Source organism: Neophocaena asiaeorientalis, unplaced genomic scaffold, assembly GCF_003031525.2.
Source record: "Neophocaena asiaeorientalis asiaeorientalis breed wild unplaced genomic scaffold, Neophocaena_asiaeorientalis_V1.1 scaffold100, whole genome shotgun sequence".
Lineage (NCBI taxonomy): Eukaryota > Metazoa > Chordata > Mammalia > Artiodactyla > Phocoenidae > Neophocaena > Neophocaena asiaeorientalis.
The window spans coordinates 1,348,557-1,367,634 of NW_020173955.1; the positions used below are offsets into that span (position 1 = coordinate 1,348,557).

Consider the following 19,078-nt stretch of genomic DNA (forward strand, 5'->3'; position numbering starts at 1 on the left):
AGAAGCCAGACACAATGTAGTACATACTGTGATTCCATTTGTATAAATTGCGAAAACAGGCAAGACAAATCTATGACGTTAGAAGTCAGGATGGTGGTTATCCTTGGGTTTAAAATTGTGAAAGGAGTGAGGGAGATTTCTGGGAGCTGGTGATGTTCTATTTCTTGCTCTGGGTGCTGGTTAGATACGTATATTCAATTTGTGAAAATTCAATGACCTGTACACTTAAGATATATGTACTATTCTGTTTATCTGTTGTATTTTAATAGAAAGTTAAAAAACAAAAATGTAAAAATATTTATTCTTTATGACAGATTTAAATTGCCCTCACTTATTACTATGTCTATAGCTATGAATATGATCAGTATTTGTTGTTCAGGCAATATTTGGTCTTTGACCAAGGTACAGATTAAAAAATTCAAATATACATATGCTTGGAAAATCACCATTTATTTTTAAAAGTGATAGGATTGAACATAAATAGACAAAAATTGAATTGCTTTCTCATTTGTCACAAACAGCCCAGCCTTTTTCATTTCCCACTTCTAGATTTAGCTGATATCAGGCAAATCTATGTGCATGGCGGAAAAGATGGTGGTAATCTCATGAATAATCAATTGTCAATAGTAACCATAATGAAAAATAAGGACCTAAGTATTAGAAACACCATTTACTGAACACTTTGTTGTAATATTATAGATAAACCAAGTATTATAAGTGAAACAAAGTGAGTAATACAGTCATCTCCCTGAATCAGGCTGAAGAAGGATTTTCACCTGCAATACTGAGACTCAGCTTTAAAATTCAAAAGCCAGACAGGTAACTAGAATAAGTAAAATAAGCCAGATGAAATACAATGGGGTCTGGTGATGGGGTTTGGGAAAACCATAGAACCCGCAAAAAGTGGTTCTCAGAGTCTGTCCCCAGACCAGAAACGCATCAGGAATTAGGTAGAAATTCAAATTATCAGATCCCAACCAAGATCAACTGAATCAGAGACTGGGGGTGGAGCCCAGCAATCTGAGTTTTAATAAGCTTGATTCTGACACATGTTCATGTATGAGAACTATTGATTTAGATGTATTCTGATTCAAATATTTTAAAAAATCATGTGGGTTTAAAAAAAAATCATCTGGCCAGATTTGGCCACAGGCTACCAATTCATAACTTCTGATGAGAATCATATAAAAAACATAAACTTGAATTTTGTATGTCAATTCTGTAATTCCCTTTTATAAGATAAAGAAAGATACTATGTGGTAATGCTTGAACCTAAGTTTTCTCCTCCCTAGTATTCAGGCATATCTGGGCATTCCTGGGGTCTGGTGGAGGTGGGCCCTCTGGAATTCTATTTATAAGACAACTCAAGTTGCTTCCAAAGAAGAACTAACCCAGTAGAAGAAAGAACCAAATTACAGAGGTTGCATTAAGGGCAACAGATGGAGTTGAATATATCTGAGTACATCATGGTGTCTGCCACTCAGATTGTTTGCAGCCCAGCCTGATGGACTCATTCATTCTTTCAACAAATAGCTATTGAACAGTCTGTCCCTGAGTCCTGTGACCCCAGCACAGCTGTAATATAAGATCTAGTAAGAGCTAATGGAGCTGTTTGTTTTGTTTTGTTTTGCTAATCTTAGGACACAGGGAGTGCAGCTTATCAGTGGTATGACTGTCGGTGCCAGGACTCTCAACACTTCCAATGCCTTGAAGTTGGACTTCAGCCTTGCAGACCTCCTAGCATACAGTGGCAGTGCCTTTGGTGAGCAGTGATGACATAGCTTGGAAGTTGGCAGCAGCTGTTTTTAACAGGCAAGGAGAACTCTGAATACCATTTCGCAGCCTATTCTTGGAGGGCACATGCGACATCCCTGGGTACCCTGATTTAGGGGCAGTAGAGGATGAACCCTCTAGCAGAGGTAAAGAAATGCTATTTTGTAGCTATGGTTCTTACTATGTGTAACATAAGTTACACATGGAAAAACACTGAGTCCTCAATGGAATCTATGACTTTTTTTTTTCTTTTTTGACTTGGCAGCGTTTAAAGAAACTACATGTTGCTTTTTGTGATAAGATAAGGTTAAAGTATGTGCTTGCAGTGAACAAGGTAGACTTAAAGATCAAATCTCAAACATTTGGTTTCCTTTTTTAAAATAAAATGCGGTGAGATTATTGTAGGCTTTGGGACATGAGGTTTGAAAAATCACAGCGCACATTACTAATTTTTTTTCTCTCTCTCAAAACATCCCTAAAAACTGAAACAATATTGCTGATGAGCTGTTTTTTGGCACCAACAAGCAGCTTACTGCAAAGGAAAAAGAACTTTGGAAACAGCCACTCCTTTCCTGCCAGAATTTTGAGAGATTGATGACCTTTTCCTTCATTTCTGCAATGCCTATAGGCTGCAGATTTTCAGTAACTTCCTGAAATCCCAAATTGAATTCTATTAAAAACATATTTGTTATTCTAGACAAAAAAAATGTTTGGAGTTTGGAGACCACAAATCTCTGTAAGACCTACGGAATTCCTCAAAGTAACCAGAATTTTCCAGAAAGAGTCAAGTAGTGGCTACATTACATTTAACTCAGTGTTTGATGACACCTAATGAGCAAGGTGTGTGGTATGTCAATATTCCAACTAGATAGCAATACCTTGCTATTGATTTATGTAAAAAAAAAAAAAAAAAAAAAAATATATAACATACATATATATATATACATATATATCTTGCAAATTTCTAATTTTCTGGTAGAGCCATATTTTTTTTCATGATTGCTATTTGTTTGAAACCCATTTTTTTAAGCCCAAGCAAATTGAGTTATTTTATTTTGATACTTCACTTCTAGCCAGCCCAGAGTATCCACAGTGGAATGTGAGTTAGGGGGTGGGGGCAGTGATCAGGAGATTTGAGTTCTAACCAGCCAAGTTTCCCTGGACAGGTCAGTTCCCGCTTTGGTGCTCAGTTTCACTCTTGGTAAAGTTTGAGGTGGGACAAATTGACCCAGAGTTCTGTGATTAGTCCAAAGTTCTGTGACTAGGGTTCCACATTCCTTAACCTCTGGATTATGAGAGCTCTCCCTGAAGAATCCTAATGACGGATTCAGTATTTGAAGGAGAAAAATTCACCTTGAGAGGACTTTAAGAAGCTATTGATATTACATTTTTTTTTTTTTTTTTAGAGAGAGAGCTGGGGTAATTTTCTGTGTACATTTGGGCACAAGTTACGTGTTGTTAGCAATCAATCAAAGGCTTATTTCTATATTAACTTAATAGAATTTAGTTTCCTGGAATGCAAATTAGTAACAGGAATATGAAACATTTATTTGATTCTGTTTTTATAATGTTTATTTCCTCCATGCCCTCTCCTTCCAACTCTCACCTGGCCTCTTCTCCCTAACCCTTTTTACACATGATTTTATACTTGGGTTATCAGCTTAATCTCAAATTCAGCTCTTCTCGCATTGCTTTCCTGCTCAAAACCTTAATACCTTTCTGTTTACTGCATTGTAAAATACAAACTCCTCATGGCACACAGAGTCCTGTACCATCTGACACAGTGCAGCATCCCACCATTGTGGCCCATTACTCCTTTTACCTTAGCCTTTCAAGTTCCCTGCTCTTTCTTTCCATGCCCAGAATTTTTCTGGCTCTCTGCCTTTGTCCCATTGATTCTTGCTTCCTGTTTTCACTTGTCCAGATTCTACCTATTCTTAAAATTTAAGGCCAAGGTTCTGCTACCAGCTTTTCTTGATCTCTCCTAAATGTAGGCAACCTCTTTTTTCTGAGCTCCCATGGCAACTTACCTGCATTTCTCTCATAGCAGTTATCACTTTCTACTCTATAAATATATTACAGATATTTATGTTCATATCAATCTTCCTCACTAGATAATCAGCTTTATGAAGTCAGAAGCAATGTCTGTTCCATATTTGTAGCCCTCGAAGTACCTGGCATGTAGCAGTTCCTCCACAAATGTTTGTTCGATGAATAAAAAATATCAGAGCAGGGCTTCCCTGGTGGCGCAGTGGTTAAGAATCTGCCTGCCCATGTAGGGGACACAGGTTTAAGCCCTGGTCTGGGAAGATCCCACATGCCACAGAGCAACTAAGCCCGTGTGCCACAACTACTGAGCCTGTGCTCTAGAGCCCGTGAGCCACAACTACTGAAGCCCGAGGGCCTAGAGCCCGTGCTCCGCAACAAGAGAAGCCACTGCAATGAGAAGCCCGTGCACTGCAACGAAGAGTAGCCCCCACTCGCCGCAACTAGAGAAAGCTGCTCGCAGCAACAAAGACCCAAAGCAGCCAAAAATTAATTAATTAATTAAAAAAAAATCAGAGTTACCATGGGAAATTTCTCTATTTATCTATTATCTATATGGCTATCTATCTATCCTATAATTTTTCAGCCTATTTCTGGTTTCAGTGAGGAAAATCAGGAAAAAAAGAAAAATGAGAAAGGTACAGTAACTTAAACCACTGGTTTAGCATGTAATTAATATCTAGTTCCCTTCCTTCAAGCATTGTGCTGTAGTCAGCTTTCAAAAGTGATTTAGGATCACATGAGTTTGTGTACTGTGATGTTCAAATGTTTGTTAAAACTGATGCAGCTCTATGAAAAAGATCAACACTAACTGCAGATGCGTCATACAAATTTTAATCTGGTGAGGTGAAGAATTCACTTGAGACATTGCTACATGTGGGGCACTGAAAAAAGTTGTGGCCTTTTTTTCTTTCTTTGCGGGGGTGGGGCAAAGAACAGCCATTCAATGGAAAACAGACAGATGACTCACCATAGGGCTCATGATAGATATAGATATATATACACACATATATATTAAAGTGGTTATATATTTATATATGTATAATGCTATATATTAATTACATAATATTTATATAGTATATACAATATATAAATGTATATTTGTATATATAAAAAAGACTTTATTCATTTCTATACCTTCTGTGATATTTGCCAAGTTTTGGACAAATTCTTTATCTTAAAATTAATCTTGGGACTTCCCTGGTGGTCAAGTAGTAAAAAATCCACCTTACAATGCAGGGGATGTGGGTTTGATCCCTGGTCAGGGAACTAAGATCCCACATGCCATGGGGCAACTAAGCCTGTGCGCCACAACTACTGAGCTAGCGCTCCTCAGTTAGAGAGCCCACATGCCACAAACTACAGAGCCCATGCGCCCTGGAGCCTGCGCTCCACAACTAGAGAGAGAGAAGAAAAAAAACCCGCACACCACAACTAGAGAGATACCCGTAAAGATCCCACTGCCTCAGTGAAGATCCCGCATGCCACAACTAAGACCCGATGCAGCCAAAAAAAATTAAGTAAATAATAAATCTTAAAATAATAAAATTAATCTTAAGAGCCTCACATCATATACTTGAAATAAAAGCTTTTATTTGTATGTTGGCTTATAATTTTTCAAGCACTTCCATCCTTATTAACTCATTTGATTCTCATGTTTTATTTCCAAGCATATGTTTTACACCTATTTATAATTGTTCATCCATCATGAAAATGGAAAAATTCCATTTCTTATAAATGCAGTGGATTTGTCTGCTGGCCCTTTATTTGCTTCACTCTTCTCTTTCTAATATATTTTATCCATATAGCAACAGTTTTCCTGACTTTCTACATCTGTAGTTCTTCCTGTTTCTGATTTCCCACTCTTTATTTTTAAGATGCTGATTTGTTCTTCATCTTTCTCCTTCCTCTGAGAAAGACCCATAAGTTTTTTCTTTGGAACTGTAATTCATCTCTTCCTTCCCCTTAATCTGTTTTTTTAAGGCAATGCCAATTTTTTTTTTAATTTATTTTTGGCTGTGTTGGGTCTTCGTTTCTGTGGGAGGGCTTTCTCCAGTTGTGGCAAGTGGGGACCACTCTTCATCGCGGTGAGTGGGCCTCTCACTATCGCGGCCGCTCTTGTTGTGGAGCACAAGCTCCAGACGCGCAGGCTCAGTAATTGTGGCTCACGGGCCCAGTTGCTCCGCGGCATGTGGGGTCCTCCCAGACCAGGGCTCAAACCCACGTACGCTGCATTGACAGGCAGATTCTCAACCACTGCGCCACCAGGGAAGCCCCCTTCCCCTTAATCTTGACTGACTCCAAAGATATTTAGTTGTAACCCATGCAATGGTAGTTGCTGCCCCTTAACTTGAACATTTTTATTGGAGAATCATTGTTTGCTAAAACATTTAGTAAGATATTTTTGTTTTATATTATATTTAATATAAACCATATTTATTAATTTGTTCTCTTATTTTCTATAGCTTCAAAGATTGTTTTAATACTCAGATTTATTGTTTATTCTTTTATAAATATACATCTCCTTTAAGAGTTCTTTGATAATTTCCTATCACACTTTTTAGGTCCTCAGTCTTTACATTCCATTGATAATCCTTCATCATACTTCTGGAAAGACATCTGTCTTCTATATTTACAAATCTTTCTTTAGCAGGATTTGCTGTTTCATCTTGGGCAGGGTGGAATTTGAAGCTTGATCTCTAATTATTGCATTTTCTTCCCTTTCAGAGTGAATGCCCATTCTTTTTTTTTTCAGCCACACCACGCAATGTGTGGGATTTTAGTTCCCCAAGCAGGGATCGAACCTTCACTCCCTTCACTGGAAGTACAGAGTCTTAACCACTGGACTGCCAGGGAAGTCCCGATGCCCATTCTATACTTTACAGATTTAGTGCTATCATATTCCTCTTTATGTCCCATTGTTTTATTATTATTGGCATCCATACCTGTTTTTTTTTTTTTTTTGCGGTACGCAGGCCTCTCACTGTTGTGACCTCTCCCGTTGCGGAGCACAGGCTCCGGACACGCAGGCTCAGTGGCCATGGTTCACGGGCCCAGCCGCTCCGCAGCATGTGGGATCTTCCCGGACCGGGTCATGAACGCGTGTCCCCTGCATCGGCAGGCAGACTCTCAACCACTGCGCCACCAGGGAAGCCTGTTTATATTGCTTATTCTTTATATGTTTTAAATGCTCACATTCCTTTTTTTTTTTTTTTTTTGGCCAAATGATGCCATTTAGCTATAACTGCATAAAAACACCTCCTTTTCATATCTTCCCCTGAAGTTTCTTGGACTTGGCTGGCATTTTCTTGTGAGAGGGTCTACACACCATAACACCAGAAAGACCTATGGTCACATGAAGCTTTAACTAGCTCCCTTCTTTCCTCATTTTTTCCTGGAGAGTGGAGATTGGGTTCATGTGCCAGTGTAACATCCTTACCTATTTTAGCAGTTTAACTGGCACTTTCTGGCTCTTCGTAGTCTCAAAGAGAAAATCATCATTGGTCCATGCCCAAAACTTTTCTTTATCTAAACCAAACAAGTAGTCTTCCTCTGACCTTCCTTTGGTGTCTTAACCCTTCTCTCTCTAGTCCCTTTTCTTTTGCTTACCTTGTACCATTTGATTATACATCTGAACCCTTCAATGGACTGCAAACTCTTTTGAAGACAAAAGCTAGATTGTATTTTTGCTACCTTCCACATCCTAATGCTGCAGCACAGCTGAAAAGGCAATAACAGTCATGCTCTGGAGCTGTGAGCTAAACCAGTAGAAGCAGACTTGAACCTTTGTACCCCAGAAGCAGGGGAAGCAGGACTGTAAGCTGTTGTCTAGTATGATTTGCTTGGGGGAAAAAAGCCAAAGAGAAGATGAACCTTGTGGAGATTCTGTCCTCAGCAAGCCAGGAGGACAAGAAGACAAAACCCATCACATCACCACCATCCTACCCATGTCATCATGATGGGATTGGAACTTTCTCCTCCAGTCACTTTTCAGCTCCAGGCTGGCTCTGAACCTGTGTTTCTCAGGCCAGGAATGTTATGATGCTTCAGACTGTCCTTCAGACAGGAGCCCTGAGAGGAGGAGTAAGTGGAGGAGTAGGAAAAGGAGGAAGAGGAGGAACATAATGATGATGTAGATGTATCCCTAGAGGAGGAGACCCCTGTCAAACAAGTCAAGAGGCTAGTACCCCAGAAACAGACGAACATTACTGAGGAAGAAAAGGTGGAAAAAGAAGAGAAGCAGTGAGAACCAGTCTTAAAGACAAGAGCCCTGTGAGAAGGGCCAAACCTGAAAAGCTGGGATCCAAGAAATGAGGAACCAGGAATGGCTTAGCTGCAGTGACTGAGAGAGGGTCTGCAAGTGGGCCTTCCTTGGAGTGTGCTGCAAACTTAGGGTGCCCCCCAGTCCCCCTCCATTTGAGTCTGAAGGTGATGGAAGTGTTGTGGAAGGTGCAATACAAGAGCCGTCACCCCCAGCTATCTAGTTTCAGCAGCACCTGGAGAGAAGAGCCCTGACCTCAGCGCTACAGTAAAGTTTTGCTAGGAAATTTTTTTTTAAGTGTCCAACACTTAGCACAGTACATTATACATTATAATTTTTTTTTAACATCTTTATTGGAGTATAATTGCTTTACAATGGTGTGTTAGTTTCTGCTTTACAACAAAATGAATCAGTTATATATATACATATGTTCCCATATCTCTTCCCTCTTGCATCTCCCTCCCTCCCACCCTCCCTATCCCACCCCTCTAGGTGGTCACAAAGCACCGAGCTGATCTCCCTGTGCTATGCAGCTGCTTCCCACTAGCTATCTACCTTACGTTTGGCAGTGTATATATGTCCATGCTTCTCTCTTGCTTTGTCACAGCTTACGCTTCCCACAGTACATTATACATTATAATGTTTCAGCAAAATATTTGTTAAATAAGTTTTTTTTGGTTTAAGTTCATCAGGTAGCTACTTCTCACTTTTTGCCATACCACTGGAACTTTTGTCTTACTTTCTTCTCTTTTGCCAGTTTTCTAACAGTATTTCTGCAAAACTGCATTACTGTGGGTACAGGGTTGCCTTTTGGATGATGAAAATGTCTTGGATCTAGTTAGAAGTGATGATTGCTCAATACAGTGAAATGTGCTAAATGCAACTGAATAGTACACCTTTTAAAATGTTAATGGTTAATTTATGTTATATGAATTTCACCCCAATTAAAAAAAAACTGCATTACTTGGGTTAGTAACACAAAGAACCACCACTTTGTAAACAGTCTCATTCTTGTCTTTTTTAAAAAATTTTTTTTTATTATTCTTATCTTTTAAAATGCTGCTAATACTTCTCTTGCAGGGACCTGGCTCTTTCACCTTTCTCCCACATGCCACTGAAAACAACAGCGAAAGGTGGGTCTGGGCGACCGTCTAAAGGCTTTGTGGGACTCAGCAGTGAGGTCATCAGCATTTGGCCACAATTTATTCATTAGCTATCATTAATACAGTAAGTCATTTTTGCTCATTTAATGACACTCCCTATTCGTGCCCATTCTTTCTCTTCCTTTTTCTCAGTATCTTTTCTGGCTCTTGAATCAGTTCCCTAAAGAATGCTGTCACCTATCTCTTGGAGACTTTTTAAGAAGATACTACTCCTAGAGGACTTCAGTCCCTATGGGATTACTTGTTCCTGATACAGATCTGACCATTTCTACTCCTTTTTATTTTTGTTGGGGAGGGGTAGAAAATCAATCTCTGGAAATAGAAGGGAGAAAAATTTTCCTTCCTGTGGGTTTTTGGAGTCAGACAGCCTCAGGTCAGATCCTTGTGCTGTCACATACTAGCTGTGTGATCTTGTGTCTGTCATTTGGGCAAGTCAATTTCCTCATGTGAAAACTGGGTAAAAGCTTCCTCCTAAGGTCATTGTGGAGATTGAATCTGATAATGCATATAAGTGTCCCTTGAGGGCGCACACGTGCATGTGTATGGGTGTCTGTGTGCAAACTTAATTTACTTTCTAATTCTCTCCTAGTATCAGAAGCTACTCCACCTTCCTTATTACAAACACTGAGCGACAATTGCTTTTATCTGCTCCCTGCCTGGGGCATTGTCTCTTTCTTCCGTCCCCACTATGCATAAACAAATGCCAGTCAAGGAAGCACCCAGGTGGAAAACTGAGCATGGACTGTATTTGATTAGCATTGTAAGAAAAAACCACAGGAGTAGGTATCAGACACAGGAAGAAAAGGAAAAGCAACCTCTGTGTGATAAAACTTATAATTCCTCTTTGTAATCTTTATTTTTTGGTAGGAAGTGTTTTTCATTGCACAAAAACAGCATATAGAACTTAAATATTGTGCAGAATTTGGTTATAATGGCTGTATCCCTTTAATCTAGGGAGGAGGAGGAGGGAAAGCCTTGAACTGTAGATGAAAGTTATTCCACGTGTTAAATAAGGAAATAGAAATTTGAGTTGTGCAATATTTCTGATTTGTTTTTAGCATGAAGGGGAAATTGCCTGATGTGTTATCAGGAGGCAGAAAGGTTCAGGGAAAGAGCTCTGGATTGAGGATCAGGAGATGCAGGTCCTGGCCCTGCCACTAACTGAGTAACCTTGACAGACCACTTCTAGCTGGACCTATTTATTCATCTGGAAAATGCAAGCACTGAGTCAAACCTCTCCCCCTGCCCCCACTTGTTTTAACTCAAGAACTGCTTTTTACAGAACAACTCTACTCTCCAGGAATTTTTTAAATCTTTTATTGTTTTGTGTGGTATATTATGAAATGCTTACAGGTTAAAAAAGCATTTTAGAATAGTGTTTTAATAAAAATATATTAATATAATTTTAATAAAACCACTAATATATAACCAGAATATATTTCCTTTTTTTTTTTAACTTGTTTATTTATTTGTTTGGCTGTGTTGGGTCTTCGTTGCTGCACGCAGGCCTTCTCTAGTTGCAGCGAGCAGGGGCTACTCTTCACTGTGGTGGCTTCTCTTGTTGAGGAGCACGGGCTCTAGGCGCGCAGGCTTCAGTAGTTGTGGCTCGTGGGCTCTAGAGCACAGGCTCAGTAGTTGTGGCGCATGGGCTTAGTTGTTCTCTGGCATGTGGGATCTTCCCGGACCAGGGATCGAACCCGTGTCCCCTGCATTGGTAGGTGGATTTTTAACCACTGTGCCACCGGGGAAGTCCCTATTTCCTTTTATGACAACATTGAATTAGAAAACACTGAGTCATATTATCTCCATGTCAGTGTTTTATTTAGGATACATTTTTTCAAAAAAAAATTTTATTTAGTAAAATATGGCACTATAATTGATTTTTACTTTGACCCTGATGTTGTAGGGAATATCATGATTTTGGATAATATGGAGTGGACTCTTTGGGAGTATAACTGTCTTTTGTTCAAAAGCTGTACAGAATATGTCAATGTATATTCTTACAAAATATAGATTAAGGATTTTTTGGGTGAAATATGTAATTCTTGGTGCTGGTTATAAATAGAGATTGGATGAATAGTTAGGTGGAGTGTAAGTTTATTGTAACTTCCAAATTATTTTCAGTCTGTGTTCCTGAGACCATATATTGAAAATTGCCTTGATACCTGCTGGAAGGCATCCCCTTGGAATTCAGAGATAAGCTGTTCTGAGTGGCATATGAGAGGGGTGTTGAGTGGAAGAATGCCAGTGCCACATTCAAGTCTAGATACCCTGCTTGCTGGTGGAGTAACTGGGTAAATCACTTAACCTTGAGCCTCAGTTTCCTCATCTGTAAAATGAGGGTAATTGTATATCTATTGATACTTCCTGGGGTTGTCATAAGTCTTAAATAAAATAAAGTATACAGCATTACTTTGAAAAAGCATCACATGAATATTGTTATCATATAGCATTTGGCAGGGCCCAGACCAGGGGGAGGTGAGTAAGGTGCTGGGGCTCAACTTTTAAGGAGGCCCTTGCTCTCAGATCTGACCCTGCGCTTGACCCATCCTGAGAGTGCGTACCTCCTTAAATGTAGGGCCAGCCGGCTTCTCACTCATCATCTTGCCCTAGTCCAGGCCGTGGTGTTTGGCCAAGCACAGCTCCTGTGAATAGGAGCTATACAGCTTTAGATGTGGGTCTGGTTTCTGAAAGACTTTTTTTTTTTTTTGCGGTACGCGGGCCTCTCACTGTTGTGGCCTCTCCTGTTGTGGAGCACAGGCTCCAGATGCGCAGGCTCAGTGGCCATGGCTCACGGGCCCAGCCGCTCTGCGGCATGTGGGATCTTACCGGACCGGGGCACGAACCCGTGTCCCCTGCATCGGCAGGCGGACTCTCAACCACTGCACCACCAGGGAAGCCCTGAAAGACTACTTTTGTTGTTGTTTCTTACATTGAGGTAGGTTAGGAGCAGCTGTTCCTTCTCCCTCAAAGCTATAAAGTTGCTGCTTGGATAAGACAATCCTCTAACTTCCTTTTTTTTTCTTTTTCTTTCTTTCTGTTCCCTTATTATGTTACTCATATACCTGTACATGGTTAGATGTTACAAGATATATTCATTTTATCTTCAGATATTCTTCTGGAGATAGTGTTACATTATGATGGACTGCTAAAAAATACCATGTCTGCATTATTGTCTTCTGGAATTTGCAGTACTGGGGGATCTTTTAACTTCATCTTCTTTAAATCGCTTGCTTTCAAGGTAGAAGCAATTTACTTGTCAAGTAAAAAGATGTTGCAAGGTTATCATAAAAAATTCCAGAGGTGAATGGGTATGAAAGCAGTTCTTCTAGGCTCAGAGCCAGTCCTAGAAACAAAAATGAATTGCCCCTCTGCACAAACAGATTTTTCAAGATCTGTTCACATGCCCACATGTGTCTGACTGAGGTGGGCTTTTCTGGGTAACCATTCAGTGACAAACCTCTCATTGAGTTCTTTAAACAAGGGAGGCTAGTGTTAATGGTTAGTTTTAGAACTTTTAAAAGTTGCTCACTAGGAGAGTTTTACAGTTTGTTGCCATATTTCCTTTGAGTTTCCTCATGCTGCTGTTAAAAGGTTTGACCCACTCTTAAATTTTGCCCCACTATGCCCTATACTTACCTTCTAAATCTTTGCAGATACCCAGATATGATTAATGATATTTTGAAGCTAAATCTGTCACAGAGGAATTATGATTTTTTTAATATGAAAATATAGTCAGGCTCAATGATTAGTAAAATCTGAAGAGGCAAGAGAAAAGAGAGAGATTCCCCAGAAATATGACCTACAGTAAAAGTATTGATGAGGTTCTTTCAAAGAGTGCATTTTTTGCCCTTTAGTAGTTAAGAAGGAGAAGAACAAAAGGCATAAGATCATTTTTTAAATCTGTTGATTTAATGGAAAATTAGAACATAGATTAAATGTGGCCCTTTTAGACCATTTTTTTTCCCTATTGTGAAAGGTAAATACATGTATGGGCAAGAATTTCAGAATAGCAATAAACAACTACATCAAACTATTGGATTGGCCAAAAAGTTTGTTCAGGTTTTTCCATAACATCTTATGGATGGAAGATGCATCATTCAGCTTTTTTTCCTTTATTACTCAGCAGTGTGTATTTGGGGGGGTTATAATTTATCTCTCATAGGACTTTCTCAAACTGGGCAGGACATAATAAGCCATGTGCTAGTTGTGTGAGTTGTTAATTAAGGATAAAGGAATTTCAAATTAAAGCACAGGTAGCAAATCTGGTAGAATGCCACACAAATTTACTAGAGGTTTAAAATGGACACTATGCTAGACATTGAAGTTATGGGGGATTTTTTTCTCCTTTTTTTATGTTTTTGAACTTTGCCAAGTTTTCTTAGTGAGCATATTACTTTTATAATAAAAAAAAGTAGAGGAAAAATAAAAATATTTTCATATAACAGTACAGCTCACCAGTAGTTCAAGTAAGGGGGCGGTGGAAGGTATACTTGGGTAGAGTCCAAACTGGTATTAATATGCCTTCACTCATCCATAATTCATCAACTATTTCTAGAATGTCAACTACCGTGCAAAGCACTGTGTGAGGGCTGGGCAGCTAATGATGAACTCCAGCGTGGAGCTTCTGCTCTAGGAGAGTTCTTCAATTAGCATTATGATAAGGACTACAAAGAAATAAGTTTCTTTTTTTTTAAATAAATTTATTTATTTATTTAATTTTGGCTGTGTTGGGTCTTCATTGCCCTCACGGGCTTTCTCTAGTTGCGACGAGTGGGGGCTACTCTTCGTTGTGGTGCACGGGCTCCTCATTGCGGTGGCTTCTCTTGTTGCAGAGCACGGGCTCTGGGCATGCGGGCTTCAATAGATGTGGCATGTGGGCTCAGTAGTTGTGGCTCGCGGGCTCTAGAGCACAGGCTCAGTAGTTGTGACGCACAGGATTAGCTGCTCCGTGGCATGTGGGATCTTCCTGGACCAGGGCTCGAACCCGTGCCCCCTGCATTGGCAGGCGGATTCTTAACCACTGTGCCACCAGGGAAACCCACGAAATAAGATTCTAAGAGAGTTTATAATAGCAGAACCTGACCAGGCCAGAGGGTAGGGAGGTCGAGGAAGGTGGCTGTGAGGAAGTTTCCATTCTGAAGGGTGAGCAGGAATTAGCCAAGTAGGAGGGGTGGGGAAAAGGAAGCATTCTAAGTGGAGGGAATGGTTTCTGGGAAGGCCCAGAAATTGGAAAAGCATGTCAAGAAACTGCAAATCCATCATGGCTGGAGCCAGGAGAGTGAGGGAGTTACTGATTGTGAAATTTATTTTTTTAGGACTTACATTTTTAAAAGAACATTCTGGCTGTTCTGTAGATTGTGGACTAGAAGATGCAAAAGGGGATGCAGGGAACCCTGGAGAAGGCTATTACAGTGATCCAGCTAAGAGATCATGGTGGCCTGGCATCCGGCTTGGGGCATAATAGACAAATTCCAGAGACAATACAGGAGGCAGAATTGTAAAGAGTTGCTGCTTGGTTGGTTATGGGAGACAGGAAGTTGTCAAGAATGACTCTCAGAATTTCTGACTTTAAAAACTAGGTAGATGGTGGTGTTACTGAACTAGAGGACATGGGAAGTTTAGAAGGGAAGGACATGAGTTCTGTTTGGACCATAGTGGATTTTAAGGTAGCTCTGAGACATTCCAGTGGAGGTGTCAAATAGTGAGATATAAAGATCTGGAAATCACAAGAATATAGTAGCAGCAGCCTCAGACAATACTCATTGTCAGGAAGGTGAAATCATCTTAATTCCCAGGAGGTCAAGCCAGTTAGTTGCTATGTGGGGCTACTGGTAAGTAGCCCCTTAGAAATGTGGGTAGAAGCACATTTACAAAGTGTCCCATACATCCCTGTGTACTCTCTAAGGAAGGGATATCTTCATAGTTTGTGAATGAGGAAACTGAGGCTAAGAGGAGTTACTTGATCTGTCTGAGGCCATTCACCTCATCAGTAGTGAAGAGGGGCATATCATTCTGGGTCTCAACCAGATACGGGTGGCAAACTTGAAGGAAGATAATTCAAGGAGGGGATGTTTGTTTTACAAAGGATTACCAAATAAGGATGCAAAGTGGGGGACCATGAGAAATAGTTCAGTAAACTGGGGCTAGTAGCAGCTGAGCTGTTGTGAACACCCCTAGAATCAAAGTTTCAAGAGGAGAGAGTTGCTCCCAGACCCTGCGAGGAGAAAGTTGTGTGAAGCTACTTTGAAAGGAACAGTGATCCTTAGTTCAAGGACACAGTCAGTTGACGCCACCTCATTCAACTCTCTATTTCTCCCACGTGTCTCCTATCAGGGTCCCCATTAGCCAAACCCAACGGGAAGCCAGAGGGCAGAGAGCTAGGAGGAAAGGGGCAGAGGGTGTGATCAAAAGGGAGCAAATAGAGAATAGCAGGACATTGAGGCTTCCATCCAGTTCCATCCGCACTCCAAAACCCAGAGCGCGATCAAGAAGGGGTTGCTCAGCGTAAGGCCCTGACCTGATGGAGTACACACGGAGACCTGAGCAGAAGCTCAGTGAGCTCTCAAATCCTGGACCCCAGGAGAGAGTTAGAGCAAAGCTGAAGTTAGCTCACTGAGGAGCTCTGCCCAGGCCCATCAGATACCTGCGAGCACACCACCTCTGATCCCATCTGGTAGTGTGGAGCCGACTTTAATGGCCAGGATGCCTCCTCTCATGACACCCCTTTGAAGGGAGCAGATAGGGAACATTCATTGTCATGTTATAAATTTGAAAATGAATAAATCATGGAATTGAGTGGCAGCTCCATTTACGCAGTCATGCCAGTTCTCCTCAACTCATGTATCTGAACCCCGTGTTTGAATTATAAAAGCAGGGATCAGACTCTCAGATAAAGAAGCCCATTAAAGAGCTGTTTGCTTCGGGGCTTTCTGTTCAGATGTCCCTATTATCACTTGAAATGTCAGATGAGAAATTATTTTGCTATTGACATTTCAGGTTCTGGGTTAGTGACTGTCTGTCAGGTATGGCAGCATGCTCAGAGAAGTGTTAACTGTTTCTGACTAGGGGGAATGCAGCTTAAAAATGTATAAGGTAATTTAGGTGTTCCATTCTTGACATCCATTTCAATGGGCTGTGTTAATATTTACTTTCTTGTCCTGATTATTTTATATGTCCTCCATATTGTTTCTGTTTGACTGCTCTATAAATTACTACCTTCTCAAGCAGGAATTCTCAAAGAACAATACAGCATATACATTCAGAGGTCTCAGGAATGTTGTTTATGTTCAGGAGCTCAGCTTTTATTTTTTCAGAAATCACCTCAACTTAAGGTCAATGGAAAGAGACACACTGAATTATAATATTGTTTGCTATGTAGGAAAAAACAAATGAGGGAGGGTAAGTGGAAATTTGGCATAACCTAGGATAAGCCATGGTAGCTATTCATCTTGCTTAAAATCCTACATGCTACAAAACTACCTTGGGAAACTGCCTTGAAAATGGAGTAAAAAAAAAAAAAAAAACTGAGGTTAACATATCTCAATTCCATTCAGCATTTTTTAACTAGTATTTTTTTAAGTAATGATAAAGATAGAATAAGATTCAGAATCAAAAAAAAAAAAAAAAAGGTAAATTACTCTCCCACCGCACAGGCAACCACTATTAATGGTTTCTTGGGTGTCCAGATGTATTCTGTGCATATGTAAGTAGAGGTAGATTATTTTATGCAGATATTAGTATAAAATAGATAATGCTTCACATCTTATTCTTTTCAGTTAGAAATATATCTTGAAGTTCATATTAGCACATACAAGTCTATCTTTTAAGGCTGATTTCCAACTGAATTACATTATGTTCTATGTAATATCAATTCTTTAGCATTTGATCCTCTGTGACCTAGTAGGGAAACTTTTATAAATATTCCATATGCTCAGGAAGAATGTATACTCTCTGTTGGCAGCAGGCTCTCTCTCTCTCTCCACACACATGCACACCTGTCAAATCAAGCTTGCTAATTGTATTGTGAGGTCTTCTACGTCTAACTCTTGGTCACCCGGTCTATCAGTTTCTGATAAAGTGATGTTAAAATTTCTCACTATGATTATTGTGCTGATTATTCTCCATTTGCCCTATGATTTATAGATGCTCATAAAGAAAGACCTGCTAGTATCAAATGATAAATTCCTTTTAAAAATCTATTCTTAGCCCTCTGCCCTACTCTCTTGCCCTTTGGTTTCCAGTTAGGTTTGGTCAGTGGGTTTGGCCCACCTCCTTGCCCCACAGAGGTCTGCCTTCCTCCAGGGCAGGAACTCATTCTGGGCAGCCCCTACTTCACAGCTCTATCTCTCTGTGGGCTCTAGTAATTCTGTTCCCTCCCTTTGTTCCTTCAGGCCTAGAGGAGTAATGGCTTCCCACTGTTGTTAGTTCTTTGGTGCCTCACCATCCCCTCTTGTCCTTTCAACCCTGTATGCACCTGTGTAAACAATCCATTCATTCAGTTCCTTCAGGTAAACTCTCCTGAACACTATATCTGCAACTCTCCTGAACACAATATCTGCTTCTGTCGAGACTCTGAATTTTCCATTCTTCTTATAATTCAGTTTTTGCTTTATTAATTTCAAGGCTATCTTGTCAAGTGTACATAAACTTGTGGTTGATGTATCTCTTTGGTAGATTGTTCCTTTTATATATTAATGGGTTTTGTTTAAGTATTATTTTGTCTGATAGTAACTGATAAACCAGTCTTCTTTTAGTTTGTATTTATACGGTACAATTTTTTTTCTTGCCATCTCCTGTTTTTCAACCTTTCTGTGTTGTTTTGTTTTGAAGTGTATATCTTTAAGAAAGTTTATACTTTGATTTTTAACTCAATCTGATAAATTAACAGGTAAATTTTATCCATTCACATTTATTGTGATTACTGATATATTTGAGCTTATTTTTGCCATATTACTTTCAGTTTTCTGTTTACTCCCTCTTCTAGTTTTGACACAGATTGTATTCTTACTCTTTAAGTTATAATATCCTTAACTATTATTTTCCCTAAAGTATGAAATTGTTGATATCTCTGTCCTCTTCTCTGAGAAAAAAATGCTCCTTAGCACATTTTAACTCCCCAATGAACACCTATCCCTGTCTTCCTTATCATTATAGAGAATTTTAATTCCACCTTTTTTAGCATAAAAATAGATTTCTTCTTATAGTCAGTGGTTAAAATGCATTTGCCAACATGTTTTATCAGTTCTGTGGTGGCAGCTCAGTGTCCTGTGCTGTGGTGATGTAAAGGTACCACAAATCTAGTCCCTGAATAAGCTGGTGATTGGGCAGGTCCTTGCTGCAAAACTCTGTCTGTTTCCTATTGCCTTCTTAGATAAGCAGCTTCTTACAAGCTGTGACCCCAGACAGCAACCATGGTGGCAACTTCATGGCTGGGAGAGCCTCATTCCTGCCCTGTCCCTGCCCTCAATCCTGAGTGGCTCTGCCCACTTTGGACATGGAGTGACCACTTTGTATTTCTAGTCTATTTCTGAAATGTGGAAACATTTACCATATTTTGATGATAACTGTATATTCAAATTGTTCTCTTTTTATATTGCAACTGTTATTGCCATGTATTATTTTAGTGTGCCTCAAAGTGTAAATTTACAATGCTATCTGGTTTGGAAGTTGAATCTCAAAGTTTGTATTGAGCGCCTACAGTATGCCTTGCCCTATGTGGCAGAAAACACCCACAAAAGTGTCTCTCTCTTTAAGAAGCTTATAATTTCCTAAGTGAAAGAAGATATATACATACATGAAACAATTTTAAAAATATAAAGCAGAATGATATTCA

At 39.8% G+C, this 19,078-nt stretch overlaps 1 protein-coding gene and 1 pseudogene across 2 annotated transcripts in view; both read left to right on the forward strand.

Moving 5' to 3' along the window:
• The first annotated feature begins 1,638 nt into the window (after positions 1-1,638).
• WDPCP (WD repeat containing planar cell polarity effector) overlaps positions 1,639-19,078 on the forward strand; it is a 350,773-nt gene continuing 333,333 nt past the window's right edge. Inside the window, exons 1-2 of one of the 2 annotated variants that reach the window (XM_024752967.1) lie at positions 1,639-1,762; positions 9,161-9,307. The gene's annotated coding sequence lies outside the window, so the exon portion shown is untranslated. Of the gene's footprint in view, positions 1,813-9,160; positions 9,308-19,078 lie in introns of both variants that reach the window. The other variant, XM_024752968.1, reaches the window with a different exon arrangement.
• On the forward strand, positions 1,669-8,346 carry LOC112404823 (nucleoplasmin-2 pseudogene; annotated as a pseudogene).